Source organism: Rutidosis leptorrhynchoides, chromosome 2, assembly GCF_046630445.1.
Source record: "Rutidosis leptorrhynchoides isolate AG116_Rl617_1_P2 chromosome 2, CSIRO_AGI_Rlap_v1, whole genome shotgun sequence".
Classification (NCBI taxonomy): domain Eukaryota; kingdom Viridiplantae; phylum Streptophyta; class Magnoliopsida; order Asterales; family Asteraceae; genus Rutidosis; species Rutidosis leptorrhynchoides.
The window spans coordinates 604,940,997-604,959,499 of record NC_092334.1 but is presented as its reverse complement, the minus strand read 5'-3'; positions in this window follow the sequence as shown (position 1 = coordinate 604,959,499).

Sequence of the window (18,503 nt, the reverse complement as noted above, 5' to 3'; positions counted from 1 at the left end):
ATGGGATGTATATTGAAATATGAAATCTTGTGGTCTATTATTATGATTTGATAATATATATAGGTTAAACCTATAACTCACCAACATTTTTGTTGACGTTTTAAGCATGTTTATTCTCAGGTGATTATTAAGAGCTTCCGTTGTTGCATACTAAAATAAGGACAAGATTTGGAGTCCATGCTTGTATGATATTATGTAAAAACTGCATTCAAGAAACTTATTTTTGATGTAATATATTCTTATTGTAAACCATTATGTAATGGTCGTGTGTAAACGGTATATTTTAGATTATCATTATTTGATAATCTACGTAATGCTTTTTAAACCTTTATAGATAAAATAAAGGTTATGGTTGTTTTAAAAATGAATGCAGTCTTTGAAAAACGTCTCATATAGAGGTCAAAACCTCGCGACGAAATCAATTAATATGGAACGTTTATAATCAATATGAACGGGACATTTCAGTTGGTATCCGAACGTTGGTCTTAGAGAACCATAATTTTGCATTAGTGTGTCTTATTGAGTTTGTTAGGATACATTAGTGAGTCTGGACTTCGACCGTGTTTACTTGAAAAATGATTGCTTAACAAATTTTGTTGGAAACTATATATTTTTAACATGTGAATATTATGTGATATATTAATCTCTTAACGTGTTTGATATTATGTGATAGATGTCTACCTCTAGAACAAGTCCCATTGACTCACCTAATAATAATGAAGAGTCAAATATAAATTGGAATGATTCGTGGACTGATTCACAAATTCCCGAAGAGGAACCGGAAGAAGAGTCGGAACCGGAAGAAGAATCGGAACCGGAAGAAGAATCGGAACCGGAAGAAGAAATAGAACCAGTGGGGGAAATAATAAAACGGTTAAGTATAAGAAAATCCTCAACCAACCGACCAAAGTTAATTATGGGCAATGGTGTTTCCGCCAAGGAAGCAAAGTATTGGGAGGATTACCAATTCTCCGATGAATCGGATCCCGACAAGGATTCCGATGATGTTATAGAAATTACCCCAACACAATTTAATAAGGTAAAAGAGAACAATAAGGGAAAGGGCATAAAAATAGAGAAATTTGATTCCAAACCCGATGAACTTTATATGTATCGTCAACACCCGTATTTCTTAAGTTGTGACAATAACCCGGGAACCTCTAAACCACCAGGTTTTTCTAAACCAATGTAGAAAACGACAGCTCGTATTAGGGGAACATCATATATCCCTAGAAACTTGTCTAAACGAACCAAAACTGAAGAAGAAGAAATGAGCGAGTCGGAATAAGATAGTTGTATTCGTGTGGTTTAATATATGTAATATAGTGTGCTTATGCTTTATGATATATGTAAAAATTGCTTGTATTAATAAGTATTTTTTTTATGAATCTAACTCTTGTCTATTTTATAGTATAAAAACACAAAATGGATAGACAACCCAATATTTTAAGAGACCTACCCGGAGACATGATTGATGAAATCTTGTCTAGAGTCGGTCAGAATTCCTTGGCACAACTATTTAAGGCGAGATCAGTTTGTAAGACATTCGAAGAACGTTCCAAGAATGCCTTGGTTTATAAAAGGCTTTCGTTCGAAAGATGGGGGATATCACATTGGGAAATCCATAAGTTACGACGTGTTTACTTTGACGCATATATTGCGGGGAATCCAAATGCTATTTTACGCAACGGGTTAAGAAATTATTTTGACTCAATATATTCGAATATAGGACTTCGTGATTTAGAAAAAGCGGCTAACATGCAACATAAAGAAGCATGTTATGCTTACGGGTTAGTAATGTTCGCTTCTCACCAAAGTGAGAACAAGAACATCGGGCTACAACTATTAAACAAAACGTTCCCACAAGTGACGGACTCAGTAGTTGGGGTGAGAAACAAGGTTTTTAGATTGTTACGGGACTGTTGGACATTACGTAACCCTCGTCCCTTTGACGACGTTACAACACGCTGTCTTATCAACGGCCATAACAGTTATGTTCCACAAGACCAAGGATGGGAAGTAGTCCTAGTAAAACCAGAATGCATGACTTGTTTCTGGACGTATGAATTACGTGTCTTTATTGCCTTTGCTGAACGACTTGTGTACTAGCTAGAATTATCTTCACAACTATCTTGTATCAAAGTTATTGTGTGCTATATTTCATGTTATATGTAAAATAAGCAGTATTGTAAGTTTGTAAAATATTGTGAAAAAGTTTGAACGCGAAATATTATTATAATCAGTTTTTCATATAGAATTGTAGTAGTTGAATTGTATATTAGCTACTAAGTATGAACTTAACGGGTAGGTACTACCCGAATTTAAACTTATAAAATGCTAATATGAAGAAAAAGCTTTTATAAATGAGTTCATATTATGCTACGAGATACTATTGACTACTCTTAATATTCTGTATGATTAACTTGTTTCATTTGACTATTTGAAGGAAATGGCACCGACTACTCGACAAACCATGAATATGAGCGAAGAGGAATTTCGTACCTTTCTTGCTGCAAACATAGGCGCAGTACAGGATGCGCTACATACCAACAATAACCTTGGATCTAGCAGTACAGGAAATCGTGTAGGATGCACCTACAAAGAATTCACTGCCTGCAAACCTTTGGAATTTGATGGAACCGAAGGACCGATCGGATTGAAACGGTGGACCAAGAAGGTCGAATCGGTGTTTGCCATAAGTAAGTGTACTGAAGAGGACAAAGTGAAGTACGCTATGCATACCTTCACAGGTACTGCGTTAACATGGTGGAATACCTATCTAGAGCAAGTGGGACAAGATGATGCTTACGCACTACCGTGGTCAGCATTCAAGCACTTAATGAACGAGAAGTACCGTCCCAGAACCGAGGTCAATAAGCTCAAGACAAAACTTAGAGGGATACGAACCCAAGGATTTGATATTACCATGTATGAAAGACGATTCACAGAATTGTGCCTATTGTGTCCGGGAGCTTTCGAAGATGAGGAAGAGAAGATCGACGCGTTTGTGAAAGGATTACCGAAAAGAATCCAAGAAGATATAAGTTCACACGAGCCCGCCTCCATACAACAGGCATGTAGAATGGCTCACAAACTAGTGAACCAGATTGAGGAAAGAATTAAAGAACAGGCGGCTGAAGAGGCCAATGTGAAGCAAGTCAAAAGAAAGTGGGAGGAAAACGGTGATAAGAATCACCAATACAACAACAGCAATTACAACAATAATCGCAACAACTATCCCAACAATCGCAACATCAATCGCAACTACAACAAATGGCCCAACAACAACAACAACAACAGCAAATATAACAATCATCCTAACAACAATAACAACCGGAACAACAACAATAATCAGAAGCAGCTATGCCAAAGGTGTGAAAAGTATCACTCGGGGTTCTGCACCAAATTTTGCAACAAGTGTAAAAGAAATGGTCATAGCGCAGCGAAGTGTGAGGTCTACGGACCAGGGGTTAACAGAACGAAAGGAACAAATGGTGTCGGAACGAGTAATGGTGGAGCAAGTAGTGTCGGAGCAAGTTATGCCAATGTATTTTGTTATAAATGTGGAAAACCGGGCCACGTTATTAGAAATTACCCGAACCAGGAGAACACGAATGGACAAGGCCACGGAAGAGTTTTCAATATTAATGCGGCAGAGGCACAGGAAGACTCGGAGCTTGTTACGGGTACGTTTCTTATTGACGATAAATCTGCTTATGTTTTATTTGATTCGGGTACGGATAGAAGCTATATGAGTAGAGAATTTTGTGCTAAATTAAGTTGCCCATTGGCGCCTTTGGATAGTAAATTTTTTCTCGAATTAGCAAATGGTAAATTAATTTCAGCAGATAATATATGTCGGAATCGAGAAATTAAACTGGTTAGCGAAACATTTAAGATTGACTTGATACCAGTAGAGTTAGGGAGTTTTGATGTGATAATCGGTATGGACTAGTTGAGAGAAGTGAAAGCAGAGATCGTTGTTACAAAAATGCAATTTGCATCATACGAGAAAAAGGAAAACCCTTAATGGTGTACGGAGAAAAGAGCAACGCGAAGTTAAATCTTATTAATAACCTGAAGGCACAAAAACTAATAAGAAAAGGTTGCTATGCTGTACTAGCACACGTCGAGAAAGTGAATTCTGAAGAAAAGAACATCAATGATATTCCCTTCGCAAAAGAATTTCTCGATGTATTTCCGAAAGAATTACCGGGACTGCCTCCACACCGATCCGTTGAATTTCAAATAGACCTTGTACCGGGAGCTGCACCAATAGCTCGTGCTCCATACAGACTCGCACCTAGCGAAATGAAGGAACTTCAGAGCCAATTACAAGAACTTTTAGAGCGTGGTTTCACTCGACCAAGCACATCACCGTGGGGAGCTCCTGTTTTGTTTGTCAAGAAGAAAGATGGTACATTCAGGTTGTGTATCGACTACCGAGAGTTGAACAAACTTACCATCAAGAACCACTACCCACTACCGAGAATCGACGACTTATTTGATCAACTACAAGGCTCGTCTATTTATTTGAAGATCGATTTACGTTCTGGATATCATTAAATGCGGGTGAAGGAGGATGATATTCCAAAGACTGCTTTTAGGACGCGTTACGGTCATTACGAGTTTATGGTTATGCCGTTTAGATTGACTAACGCACCAGCTGTGTTCATGGACCTCATGAACCGAGTGTGTGGACCGTATCTTGACAAGTTTGTCATTATTTTCATCGATGACATACTTATTTACTCGAAGAATGATCAAGAGTACGAAGAACATTTGAGAAAAGTGCTAGAGTTGCTGAGAAAAGAAAAACTGTACGCTAAGTTTTCAAAGTATGCATTTTGGTTGGAAGAAGTTCAATTCCTCGGTCACATAGTGAACAAAGAAGGTATTCAGGTGGATCCAGCAAAGATCAAAACCGTTGAAAAGTGGGAAACCCCGAAAACTCTGAAACACATACGCCAGTTTTTAGGACTAGCGGGTTACTACAGAAGGTTCATCCAAGACTTTTTCAAGAATAGCAAAACCCTTGACTGCATTAACGCATAAAGGGAAGAAATTTGAATGGAAAGATGAACAAGAGAAAGCGTTTCAATTGTTAAAGAAAAAGTTAACTACGGCACCTATATTGTCATTACCTGAAGGGAATGATGATTTTGTGATATATTGTGACGCCTCAAAGAAAGGTCTCGATTGTGTATTAATGCAACGAATGAAAGTAATTGCTTATGCGTCTAGACAATTGAAGATTCACGAACAGAATTATACGATGCATGATTTGGAATTAGGCGCGGTTGTTTTTGCATTAAAGACTTGGAGGCACTACTTATATGGGGTCAAAAGTATTATATATACCGACCACAAAAGTCTTCAACACATATTTAATCAGAAACAACTGAATATGAGGCAGCATAGGTGGATTGAATTGTTGAATGATTACGACTTTGAGATTCGTTACCACCCGGGAAAGGTAAATGTGGTAGCCGACGCCTTGAGCAGAAAGGACATAGAACCCATTCGAGTGAAATCTATGAATATAATGATTTACACTAACCTTACTACTCAAATAAAGGAGGCGCAACAAGGAGTTTTAAAAGAGGGAAATTTAAAGGATGAAATACCCAAAGGATCGGAGAAGCATCTTAATATTCGGGAAGACGGAACCCGATATAGGGCTGAAAGAATTTGGGTACCAAAATTTGGAGATATGAGAGAAATGGTACTTAGAGAAGCTCATAAAACTAGATACTTAATACATCCTGGAACGGGGAAGATGTACAAGGATCTCAAGAAATATTTTTGGTGGCCGGGTATGAAAGCCGATGTTGCTAAATACGTAGGAGAATGTTTGACGTGTTCTAAGGTCAAAGCTGAGCATCAGAAACCATCAGGTCTACTTCAACAACCTGAAATTCTGAAATGGAAATGGGAAAACATTACCATGGATTTCATCACTAAATTGCCAAGGACTGCAAGTGGTTTTGATACTATTTGGGTAATAGTTGATCGTCTCACCAAATCAGCACACTTCCTGTCAATAAGAGAACATGACAAGATGGAGAAGTTAGCACGACTGTATTTGAAGGAAGTCGTCTCCAGACATGGAATACCAATCTCTATTATCTCTGATAGGGATGGCAGATTTATTTCAAGATTCTGGCAGACATTACAGCAAGCATTAGGAACTTGTATAGACATGAGTACTGCCTATCATCCACAAACTGATGGGCAGAGCAAAAGGACGATACAAACGCTTGAAGACATGCTACGAGCATGTGTTATTGATTTCGGAAACAGTTGGAATCGACATCTACCGTTAGCAGAATTTTCCTACAACAACAGCTACCATTCAAGCATTGAGATGGTGCCATTTGAAGCACTTTATGGTAGAAAGTGCAGGTCTCCAATTTGTTGGAGTGAAGTGGGGGATAGACAGATTACGGGTCCGGAGATAATACAAGAAACTACTGAGAAGATCATCCAAATTTAACAACGGTTGAAAACTGCCCAAAGTCGACAAAAGAGCTACGCTGACATTAAAAGAAAAGATATAGAATTTGAAATTGGAGAGATGGTCATGCTTAAGGTTGCACCTTGGAAAGGTGTTGTTCGATTTGGTAAATGAGAGAATTTAAATCCAAGGTATATTGGACCATTCAAGATTATTGATCGTGTCGGACCAGTAGCTTACCGACTTGAGTTACCTCAACAACTCGCGGCTGTACATAACACTTTCCACGTCTTGAATTTGAAGAAATGTTTTGCTAAAGAAGATCTCACTATTCTGTTGGACGAAATCCAAATCAATGAAAAACTTCAATTCATTGAAGAACCCGTTGAAATAATGGATCGTGAGGTTAAGAGACTTAAACAAAACAAGATACCGATTGTTAAGGTTCGATGGAATGCTCGTAGAGGACCCGAGTTCACCTGGGCACGAGAAGATCAGATGAAGAAGAAGTACCCACACTTATTTCCAGAAGATGAGCCAACACCTCCAATCGCTTAAAATTTCGGGACGAAATTTATTTAACGGGTAGGTACTGTAGTGACCCGAACTTTTCCGAACCTTTCTATGATTATATGTTTAATGAAAACTATATTTACATGATTAAATGTTTCCAACATGTTAACCAATCAAACTTGTTAAGACTTGGTTAATTGAAACGGAAATTTTGTAAACGTCTGATTACCCAGTTTGACCAATGATTCACGAACGCTATAAGTTGTATATGACATGATGATACATAAATGAATAAATATATATGTTTAACATGATATAATGATCATCAAGTATCTCATTAAAAATAGTAACAATAAGTTATATACTTAAAAAGGAGACTATTGACGTATGAAACTCGAAACGATACATATAACGATTATCGTTATAACCACGTCTTACTAAATATATATGAAGCATATTAATACATTGTTATATTATATATAACATGATAATATTATAATTAAATATATCATTAAGTGTATTAACAATGAACTACATAAGTAAAAACAAGACTACTAACTTAAGGATTTCGAAACGAGACATATATGTAACGATTATCGTTGTAACGACATTTAAATGTATATATCATATTAAGATATATTAATATATCATAATATCATGATAATATAATAATTTAAAATCTCATTTGATATTATAAACATTGGGTTAACAACATTTAACAAGATCGTTAACCTAAAGGTTTCAAAACAACACTTACATGTAACGACTAACGATGACTTAACGACTCAGTGAAAATGTATATACATGTAGTGTTTTAATATGTATTTATACACTTTTGAAAGACTTCAAGACACTTATCAAAATACTTCTACTTAACAAAAATGCTTACAATTGCATCCTCGTTCAGTTTCATCAACAATTCTACTCGTATGCACCCGTATTCGTACTCGTACAATACACAGCTTTTAGATGTATGTACTATTGGTATATATACTCTAATGATCAGCTCTTAGCAGCCCATGTGAGTCACCTAACAAATGTGGGAACCATCATTTAGCAACTAGCATGAAATATCTCATAAAATTACAAAAATACGAGTAATCATTCATGACTTATTTACATGAAAACAAAATTACATATCCTTTATATCTAATCCATACACCAACGACCAAAAATACCTACAAACACTTTCATTCTTCAATTTTCTTCATCTAATTGATCTCTCTCAAGTTCTATCTTCAAGTTCTAAGTATTCTTCATAAATTCTACAAGTTCTAGTTTCATAAAATCAAGAATACTTCCAAGTTTGCTAGCTTACTTCCAATCTTGTAGAGTGATCATCCAACCTCAAGAAATCTTTCTTATTTACAGTAAGATATCTTTCTAATATAAGGTAATACTCATATTCAAACTTTGATTCAATTTCTATAACTATAACAATCTTATTTCGAGTGGAAATCTTACTTGAACTTGTTTTCGTGTCATGATTCTACTTCAAGAACTTTCAAGCCATCCAAGATCCTTTGAAGCTAGATCCAATTGTCTCTTTTCCAGTAGGTTTATCCAAGGAACTTTAGGTAGTAATGATGTTCATAACATCATTCGATTCATACATAAAAAGCTATCATATTTGAAGTGGTAAACTAGTAATCACTAGAACATAGTTTAGTTAATTCTAAACTTGTTCGCAAATAAAGTTAATCCTTCTAACTACACTTTTAAAATCAACTATACACATGATCTATATCTATATGATATGCTAACTTAATTATTTAAAACCCGGAAACACGATAAACACCATAAAATCGGATTTACGTCGTCGTAGTTACAACCGGGGACTGTTTGGTTTGGATAATTAAAAACTATGAAAAACTTTGATTTAAAAGCTATACTTCTGGGAAAATGATTTTTCTTATGAACATGAAACCATATCCAAAAATCATGGTTAAACTCAAAGTGAAAGTATGTTTTTCAAAACAGTCATCAAGATGTCGTTCTTTCGACGGAAATGACTACCTCTTTCAAAAACGACTTGTAACTTGTATTTTTGACTATAAACCTATACCTTTTCTGTTTAGTTTCATAAAGTCAAGTTCAATACGAAATCGTGGCCGCTTAAATCACTCAAAACGGATTAGAAACGAAGAAATGGCGAGCAAAACAAAATTGGTAAAAACTACTCATTTTAGCTACGTGAAAATTGGTAACAAATCTATTCCAACCATAACTTAATCAACTTGTATTGTATATTATGTAATCTTGAGATACCATAGACACGTATACAATGTTTCGACCTATCATGTCGACACATCTATATATATTTCGGAACAACCATAGACACTCTATATGTGAATGTTGGAGTTAGCTATACAGGGTTGAGGTTGATTCCAAAATATATATAGTTTGAGTTGTGATCAATACTGAGATATGTATACACTGGGTCGTGGATTGATTCAAGATAATATATATCGATTTATTTCTGTACATCTAACTGTGGACAACTAGTTGTAGGTTACTAACGAGGACAGCTGACTTAATAAACTTAAAACATCAAAATGTATTAAAAGTGTTGTAAATATATTTTGAACATACTTTGATATATATGTACATATTTGTTATAGGTTCGTGAATCGACCAGTGGCCAAGTCTTACTTCCCGACGAAGTAAAAATCTGTGAAAGTGAGTTATAGTCCCACTTTTAAAATCTAATATTTTTGGGATGAGAATACATGCAGGTTTTATAAATGATTTACAAAATAGACACAAGTACGTGAAACTACATTCTATGGTTGAATTATCGAAATCGAATATGCCCCTTTTTATTAAGTCTGGTAATCTAAGAATTAGGGAACAGACACCCTAATTGACGCGAACCCTAAAGATAGATCTATTGGGCCTAACAAACCCCATCCAAAGTACCGGATGCTTTAGTACTTCGAGATTTATATCATATCCGAAGGGTGTCCCGGAATGATGGGGATATTCTTATATATGCATCTTGTTAATGTCGGTTACCAGGTGTTCACCATATGAATGAATTTTATCTCTATGTATGGGATGTATATTGAAATATGAAATCTTGTGGTCTATTATTATGATTTGATAATATATATAGGTTAAACCTATAACTCACCAACATTTTTGTTGACGTTTTAAGCATGTTTATTCTCAGGTGATTATTAAGAGCTTCCGCTGTTGCATACTAAAATAAGGACAAGTTTTGGAGTCCATGCTTTTATGATATTATGTAAAAACTGCATTCAAGAAACTTATTTTTGATGTAATATATTCTTATTGTAAACCATTATGTAATGGTCATGTGTAAACGGTATATTTTAGATTATCATTATTTGATAATCTACGTAATGCTTTTTAAACCTTTATAGATAAAATAAAGGTTATGGTTGTTTTAAAAATGAATGCAGTCTTTGAAAAACGTCTCATATAGAGGTCAAAACCTCGCGACGAAATCAATTAATATGGAACGTTTATAATTAATATGAACGGGACATTTCAGTTGGTATCCGAGCGTTGGTCTTACAGAATCATAATTTTGCATTAGTGTGTCTTATCGAGTTTGTTAGGATACATTAGTGAGTCTGGACTTCGACCGTGTTTACTTGAAAAATGATTGCTTAACAAATTTTGTTGGAAACTATATATTTTTAACATGTGAATATTATGTGATATATTAATCTCTTAACGTGTTTGATATTATGTGATAGATGTCTACCTCTATAACAAGTCCCATTGACTCACCTAATAATAATGAAGAGTCAAATATAAATTGGAATGATTCGTGGACTGATTCACAAATTCCCGAAGAGGAACCGTAAGAAGAGTCGGAACCGAAAGAAGAATTGGAACCGGAAGAAGAATCGGAACCGGAAGAAGAAATAGAACCAGTGGGGGAAATAATAAAACGGTTAAGTATAAGAAAATCTTCAACCAACCGACCAAAGTTAATTATGGTCAATGGTGTTTCCGCCAAGGAAGCAAAGTATTGGGAGGATTACCAATTCTCTGATGAATCGGATCCCGACAAGGATTCCGATGATGTTATAGAAATTACCCCAACACAATTTAATAAGGCAAAAGAGAACAATAAGGGAAAGGGCGTAAAAATAGAGAAATTTGATTCCAAACCCGATGAACTTTATATGTATCGTCAACACCCGTATTTCATAAGTTGTGACAATAACCCGGGAACCTCTAAACCACCAGGTTTTTCTAAACCAATGTGGAAAACGACGGCTCGTATTAGGGGAACATCATATATTCCTAGAAACTTGTCTAAACGAACCAAAACCGAAGAAGAAGAAACGAGCGAGTCGGAATAAGATAGTTGTATTCGTGTGGTGTAATATATGTAATATAGTGTGCTTATGCTTTATGATATATGTAAAAATTGCTTGTATTAATAAGTATTTTTTTTTTTATGAATCTAACTCTTGTCTATTTTACAGTATAAAAACACAAAATGGATAGACAACCTAATATTTTAAGAGACCTACCCGGAGACATGATTGATGAAATCTTGTCTAGAGTTGGTCAGAATTCCTCGGCACAACTATTTAAGGCGAGATCAGTTTGTAAGACATTCGAAGAACGTTCCAAGAATGCCTTGGTTTATAAAAGGCTTTCGTTCGAAAGATGGGGGATATCACATTGGGAAATCCATAAGTTACGATGTGTTTACTTTGACGCATATATTGCGGGGAATCCAAATGCTATTTTACGCAACGGGTTAAGAAATTATTTTGACTCAATATATTCGAATATAGGACTTCGTGATTTAGAAAAAGCGGCTAACATGCAACATAAAGAAGCATGTTATGCTTACGGGTTAGTAATGTTCGCTTCTCACCAAAGTGAGAACAAGAACATCGGGCTACAACTATTAAACAAAATGTTCCCACAAGTGACGGACTCAGTAGTTGGGGTGAGAAACAAGGTTTTTAGATTGGTACGGGACTATTAGACATTACGTAACCCTCGTCCCTTTGACGACGTTACAACACGCTGTCTTATCAACGACCATAATGGTTATGTTCCACAAGACCAAGGATGGGAAGTAGTCCTAGTAAAACCAGAATGCATGACTTGTTTCTGGACGTATGAATTACGTGTCTTTATTGCCTTTGCTGAACGACTTGTGTACTAGCTAGAATTATCTTCACAACTATCTTGTATCAAAGTTATTGTGTGCTATATTTCATGTTATATGTAATATAAGCGGTATTGTAAGTTTGTAAAATATTGTGAAAAAGTTTGAACGCGAAATATTATTATAATCAGTTTTTCATATAGAATTGTAGTAGTTGAATTGTATATTAGCTACTAAGTATGAACTTAACGGGTAGGTACTACCCGAATTTAAACTTATAAAACGCTAATATGAAGAAAAAGCTTTTATAAATGAGTTCATATTATGCTACGAGATACTATTGACTACTCTTAATATTCTGTATGATTAACTTGTTTCATTTGACTATTTGAAGGAAATGGCACCGACTACTCGACAAACCATGAATATGAGCGAAGAGGAATTTCATACCTTTCTTGCTGCAAACATAGCCGCAGTACAGGCTGCGCTACATACCAACAATAACCTTGGATCTAGCAGTACAGGAAATCGTGTAGGATGCACCTACAAAGAATTCACTGCCTGCAAACCTTTGGAATTTGATGGAACCGAAGGACCGATCGGATTGAAACGGTGGACCGAGAAGGTCGAATCGGTGTTTGCCATAAGTAAGTGTACTGAAGAGGACAAAGTGAAGTACGCTACGCATACCTTCACAGGTACTGCGTTAACATGGTGGAATACCTATCTAGAGCAAGTGGGACAAGATGATGCTTACGCACTACCGTGGTCAGCATTCAAGCACTTAATGAACGAGAAGTACCGTCCCAGAACCGAGGTCAATAAGCTCAAGACAAAACTTAGAGGGATACGAACCCAAGGATTTGATATTACCATGTATGAAAGACGATTCACAGAATTGTGCCTATTGTGTCCGGGAGCTTTCGAAGATGAGGAAGAGAAGATCGACGCGTTTGTGAAAGGATTACCGAAAAGAATCCAAGAAGATATAAGTTCACACGAGCCCGCCTCCATACAACAGGCATGTAGAATGGCTCACAAACTAGTGAACCAGATTGAGGAAAGAATTAAAGAACAGGCGGCTGAAGAGGCCAATGTGAAGCAAGTCAAAAGAAAGTGGGAGGAAAACGGTGATAAGAATCACCAATACAACAACAACAGCAATTACAACAATAATCGCAACAACTATCCCAACAATCGCAACATCAATCGCAAGTACAACAAACGGCCCAACAACAACAACAACAACAACAACAACAGCAACTATAACAATCATCCCAACAACAATAACAACCGGAACAACAACAATAATCAGAAGCAGCTATGCCAAAGGTGTGAAAAGTATCACTCGGGGTTCTGCACCAAATTTTGCAACAAGTGTAAAAGAAATGGTCATAGCGCAGCGAAGTGTGAGGTCTACGGACCAGGGGTTAACAGAACGAAAGGAACAAATGGTGTCGGAACAAGTAATGGTGGAGCAAGTAGTGTCGGAGCAAGTTATGCCAATGTAGTTTGTTATAAATGTGGAAAACCGGGCCACATTATTAGAAATTACCCGAACCAGGAGAACACGAATGGACAAGGCCGCGGAAGAGTTTTCAATATTAATGCGGCAGAGGCACAGGAAGACCCGGAGCTTGTTACGGGTACGTTTCTTATTGACGATAAATCTGCTTATGTTTTATTTGATTCGGGTGCGGATAGAAGCTATATGAGTAGAGAATTTTATGCTAAATTAAGTTGCCCATTGGCACCTTTGGATAGTAAATTTTTTCTCGAATTAGCAAATGGTAAATTAATTTCAGCAGATAATATATGTCGGAATCGAGAAATTAAACTGGTTAGCGAAACATTTAAGATTGACTTGATACCAGTAGAGTTAGGGAGTTTTGATGTGATAATCGGTATGGACTGGTTGAGAGAAGTGAAAGCAGAGATCGTTTGTTACAAAAATGCAATTTGCATCATACGAGAAAAAGGAAAACCCTTAATGGTGTACGGAGAAAAGAGCAACGCGAATTTAAATCTTATTAGTAACCTGAAGGCACAAAAACTAATAAGAAAAGGTTGCTATGCTATACTAGCACACGTCGAGAAAGTGAATTCTGAAGAAAAGAACATCAATGATATTCCCGTCGCAAAAGAATTTCTCGATGTATTTCCGAAAGAATTACCGGGACTGCCTCCACACCGATCCGTTGAATTTCAAATAGACCTTGTACCGGGAGCTGCACCAATAGCTCGTGCTCCATACAGACTCGCACCTAGCGAAATGAAGGAACTTCAGAGCCAATTACAAGAACTTTTAGAGCGTGGTTTCATTCGACCAAGCACATCACCGTGGGGAGCTCCTGTTTTGTTTGTCAAGAAGAAAGATGGTACATTCAGGTTGTGTATCGACTACCGAGAGTTGAACAAACTTACCATCAAGAACCGCTACCCACTACCGAGAATCGACGACTTATTTGATCAACTACAAGGCTCGTCTGTTTATTTGAAGATCGATTTACGTTCTGGATATCATCAAATGCGGGTGAAGGAGGATGATATTCCAAAGACTGCTTTTAGGACGCGTTATGGTCATTACGAGTTTATGGTTATGCCGTTTAGATTGACTAACGCACCAGCTACGTTCATGGACCTCATGAACTGAGTGTGTGGGCCATATCTTGACAAGTTTGTCATTATTTTCATCGATGACATACTTATTTACTCAAAGAATGATCAAGAGTACGAAGAACATTTGAGAAAAGTGCTAGAGTTACTGAGAAAAGAAAAACTGTACGCTAAGTTTTCAAAGTATGCATTTTGGTTGGAAGAAGTTCAATTCCTCGGTCACATAGTGAACAAAGAAGGTATTCAGGTGGATCCAGCAAAGATCGAAACCGTTGAAAAGTGGGAAACCCCGAAAACTCCGAAACACATACGCCAGTTTTTAGGACTAGCGGGTTACTACAGAAGGTTCATCCAAGACTTTTCAAGAATAGCAAAACCCTTGACTGCATTAACGCATAAAGGGAAGAAATTTGAATGGAAAGATGAACAAGAGAAAGCGTTTCAATTGTTAAAGAAAAAGTTAACTACGACACCTATATTGTCATTACCTGAAGGGAATGATGATTTTGTGATATATTGTGACGCCTCAAAGAAAGGTCTCGATTGTGTATTAATGCAACGAATGAAAGTAATTGCTTATGAGTCTAGACAATTGAAGATTCACGAATAGAATTATACGACGCATGATTTGGAATTAGGCGCGGTTGTTTTTGCATTAAAGACTTGGAGGCACTACTTATATGGGGTCAAAAGTATTATATATACCGACCACAAAAGTCTTCAACACATATTTAATCAGAAACAACTGAATATGAGGCAGCATAGGTGGATTGAATTGTTGAATGATTACGACTTTGAGATTCGTTACCACCCGGGGAAGGCAAATGTGGTAGCCGACGCCTTGAGCAGAAAGGACATAGAACCCATTCGAGTAAAATCTGTGAATATAATGATTTACACTAACCTTACTACTCAAATAAAGGAGGCGCAACAAGGAGTTTTAAAAGAGAGAAATTTAAAGGATGAAATACCCAAAGGATCGGAGAAGCATCTTAATATTCGGGAAGACGGAACCCGGTATAGGGCTGAAAGAATTGGGGTACCAAAATTTGGAGATATGAGAGAAATGGTACTTAGAAAAGCTCATAAAACCAGATACTCAATACATCCTGGAACGGGGAAGATGTACAAGGATCTCAAGAAACATTTTTGGTGGCCGGGTATGAAAGCCGATGTTGCTAAATACGTAGGAGAATGTTTGACGTGTTCTAAGGTCAAAGCTGAGCATCAGAAACCATCAGGTCTACTTCAACAACCCGAAATCCCGAAATGGAAATGGGAAAACATTACCATGGATTTCATCACTAAATTGCCAAGGACTGCAAGTGGTTTTGATACTATTTGGGTAATAGTTGATCGTCTCACCAAATCAGCACACTTCCTGCCAATAAGAGAAGATGACAAGATGGAGAAGTTAGCACGACTGTATTTGAAGGAAGTCGTCTCCAGACATTGAATACCAATCTCTATTATCTCTGATAGGGATGGCAGATTTATTTCAAGATTCTGGCAGACATTACAGCAAGCATTAGGAACTCGTCTAGACATGAGTACTGCCTATCATCCACAAACTGATGGGCAGAGCGAAAGGAAGATACAAACTCTTGAAGACATGCTACGAGCATGTGTTATTTATTTTGGAAACAGTTGGGATCGACATCTACCGTTAGCAGAATTTTCCTACAACAACAGCTACCATTCAAGCATTGAGATGGCGCCATTTGAAGCACTTTATGGTAGAAAGTGCAGGTCTCCAATTTATTGGAGTGAAGTGGGGGATAGACAGATTACGGGTCCGGAGATAATACAAGAAACTACTGAGAAGATCATCCAAATTCAACAACGGTTGAAAACCGCCCAAAGTCGACAAAAGAGCTACGCCGACATTAAAAGAAAAAATATAGAATTTGAAATTGGAGAGATGGTCATGCTTAAGGTTGCACCTTGGAAAGGTGTTGTTCGATTTGGTAAACGAGAGAAATTAAATCCAAGGTATATTGGACCATTCAAGATTATTGATCGTGTCGGACCAGTAGCTTACCGACTTGAGTTACCTCAACAACTCGCTGCTGTACATAACACTTTCCACGTCTAGAATTTGAAGAAATGTTTTGCTAAAGAAGATCTCACTATTCCGTTGGACGAAATCCAAATCAATGAAAAACTTCAATTCATTGAAGAACCCGTTGAAATAATGGATCGTGAGGTTAAGAGACTTAAACAAAACAAGATACCGATTGTTAAGGTTCGATGGAATGCTCGTAGAGGACCCGAGTTTACCTGGGAACGAGAAGATCAGATGAAGAAGAAGTACCCGCACTTATTTCCAGAAGATGAGCCAACACCTCCAATCGCTTAAAATTTCGGGACGAAATTTATTTAACGGGTAGGTACTGTAGTGACCCGAACTTTTCCGAACCTTTCTATGATTATATGTTTAATGAAAACTATATTTACATGATTAAATGTTTCCAACATGTTAAGCAATCAAACTTGTTAAGACTTGGTTAATTGAAACGGAAATTTTGTAAACGTCTGATTACCCAGTTTGACCAATGATTCACGAACGCTATAAGTTGTATATGACATGATGATACATAAATGAATAAATATATATGTTTAACATGATATAATGATCATCAAGTATCTCATTAAAAATAGTAACAATAAGTTATATACTTAAAAAGGATACTATTGACGTATGAAACTCGAAACGATATATATAACGATTATCGTTATAACCACGTCTTACTAAATATATATGAAGCATATTAATACATTGTTATATTATATATAACATGATAATATGATAATTAAATATATCATTAAGTGTATTAACAATGAACTACATAAGTAAAAACAAGACTACTAACTTAAGGATTTCGAAACGAGACATATATGTAACGATTATCGTTGTAACGACATTTAAATGTATATATCATATTAAGATATATTAATATATCATAATATCATGATAATATAATAATTTAAAATCTCATTTGATATTATAAACATTGGGTTAACAACATTTAACAAGATCGTTAACCTAAAGGTTTCAAAACAACACTTACATGTAACGACTAACGATGACTTAACGACTCAGTTAAAATGTATATACATGTAGTGTTTTAATATGTATTCATACACTTTTTAAAGACTTCAAGACACTTATCAAAATACTTCTACTTAACAAAAATTCTTACAATTACATCCTCGTTCAGTTTCATCAACAATTCTACTCGTATGCACCTGTATTCGTACTCGTACAATACACATCTTTTAGATGTATGTACTATTGGTATATACACTCCAATGATCAACTCTTAGCAGCCCATGTGAGTCACCTAACACATGTGGGAACCATCATTTGGCAACTAGCATGAAATATCTCATAAAATTACAAAAATACGAGTAATCATTCATGACTTATTTACATGAAAAAAAAATTACATATCCTTTATATCTAATCCATACACCAACGACCAAAAACACCTAAAAACACTTTCATTATTCAATTTTCTTCATATAATTGATCTCTCTCAAGTTCTATCTTCAAGTTCTAAGTGTTCTTCATAAATTCTACAAGTTCTAGTTTCATAAAATCAAGAATACTTCCAAGTTTGCTAGCTTACTTCCAATCTTGTAGAGTGATCATCCAACATCAAGAAATCTTTCTTATTTACAGTAAGATATCTTTCTAATATAAGGTAATACTCATATTCAAACTTTGATTCAATTTCTATAACTATAACAATCTTATTTCGAGTGGAAATCTTACTTGAACTTGTTTTCGTGTCATGATTCTACTTC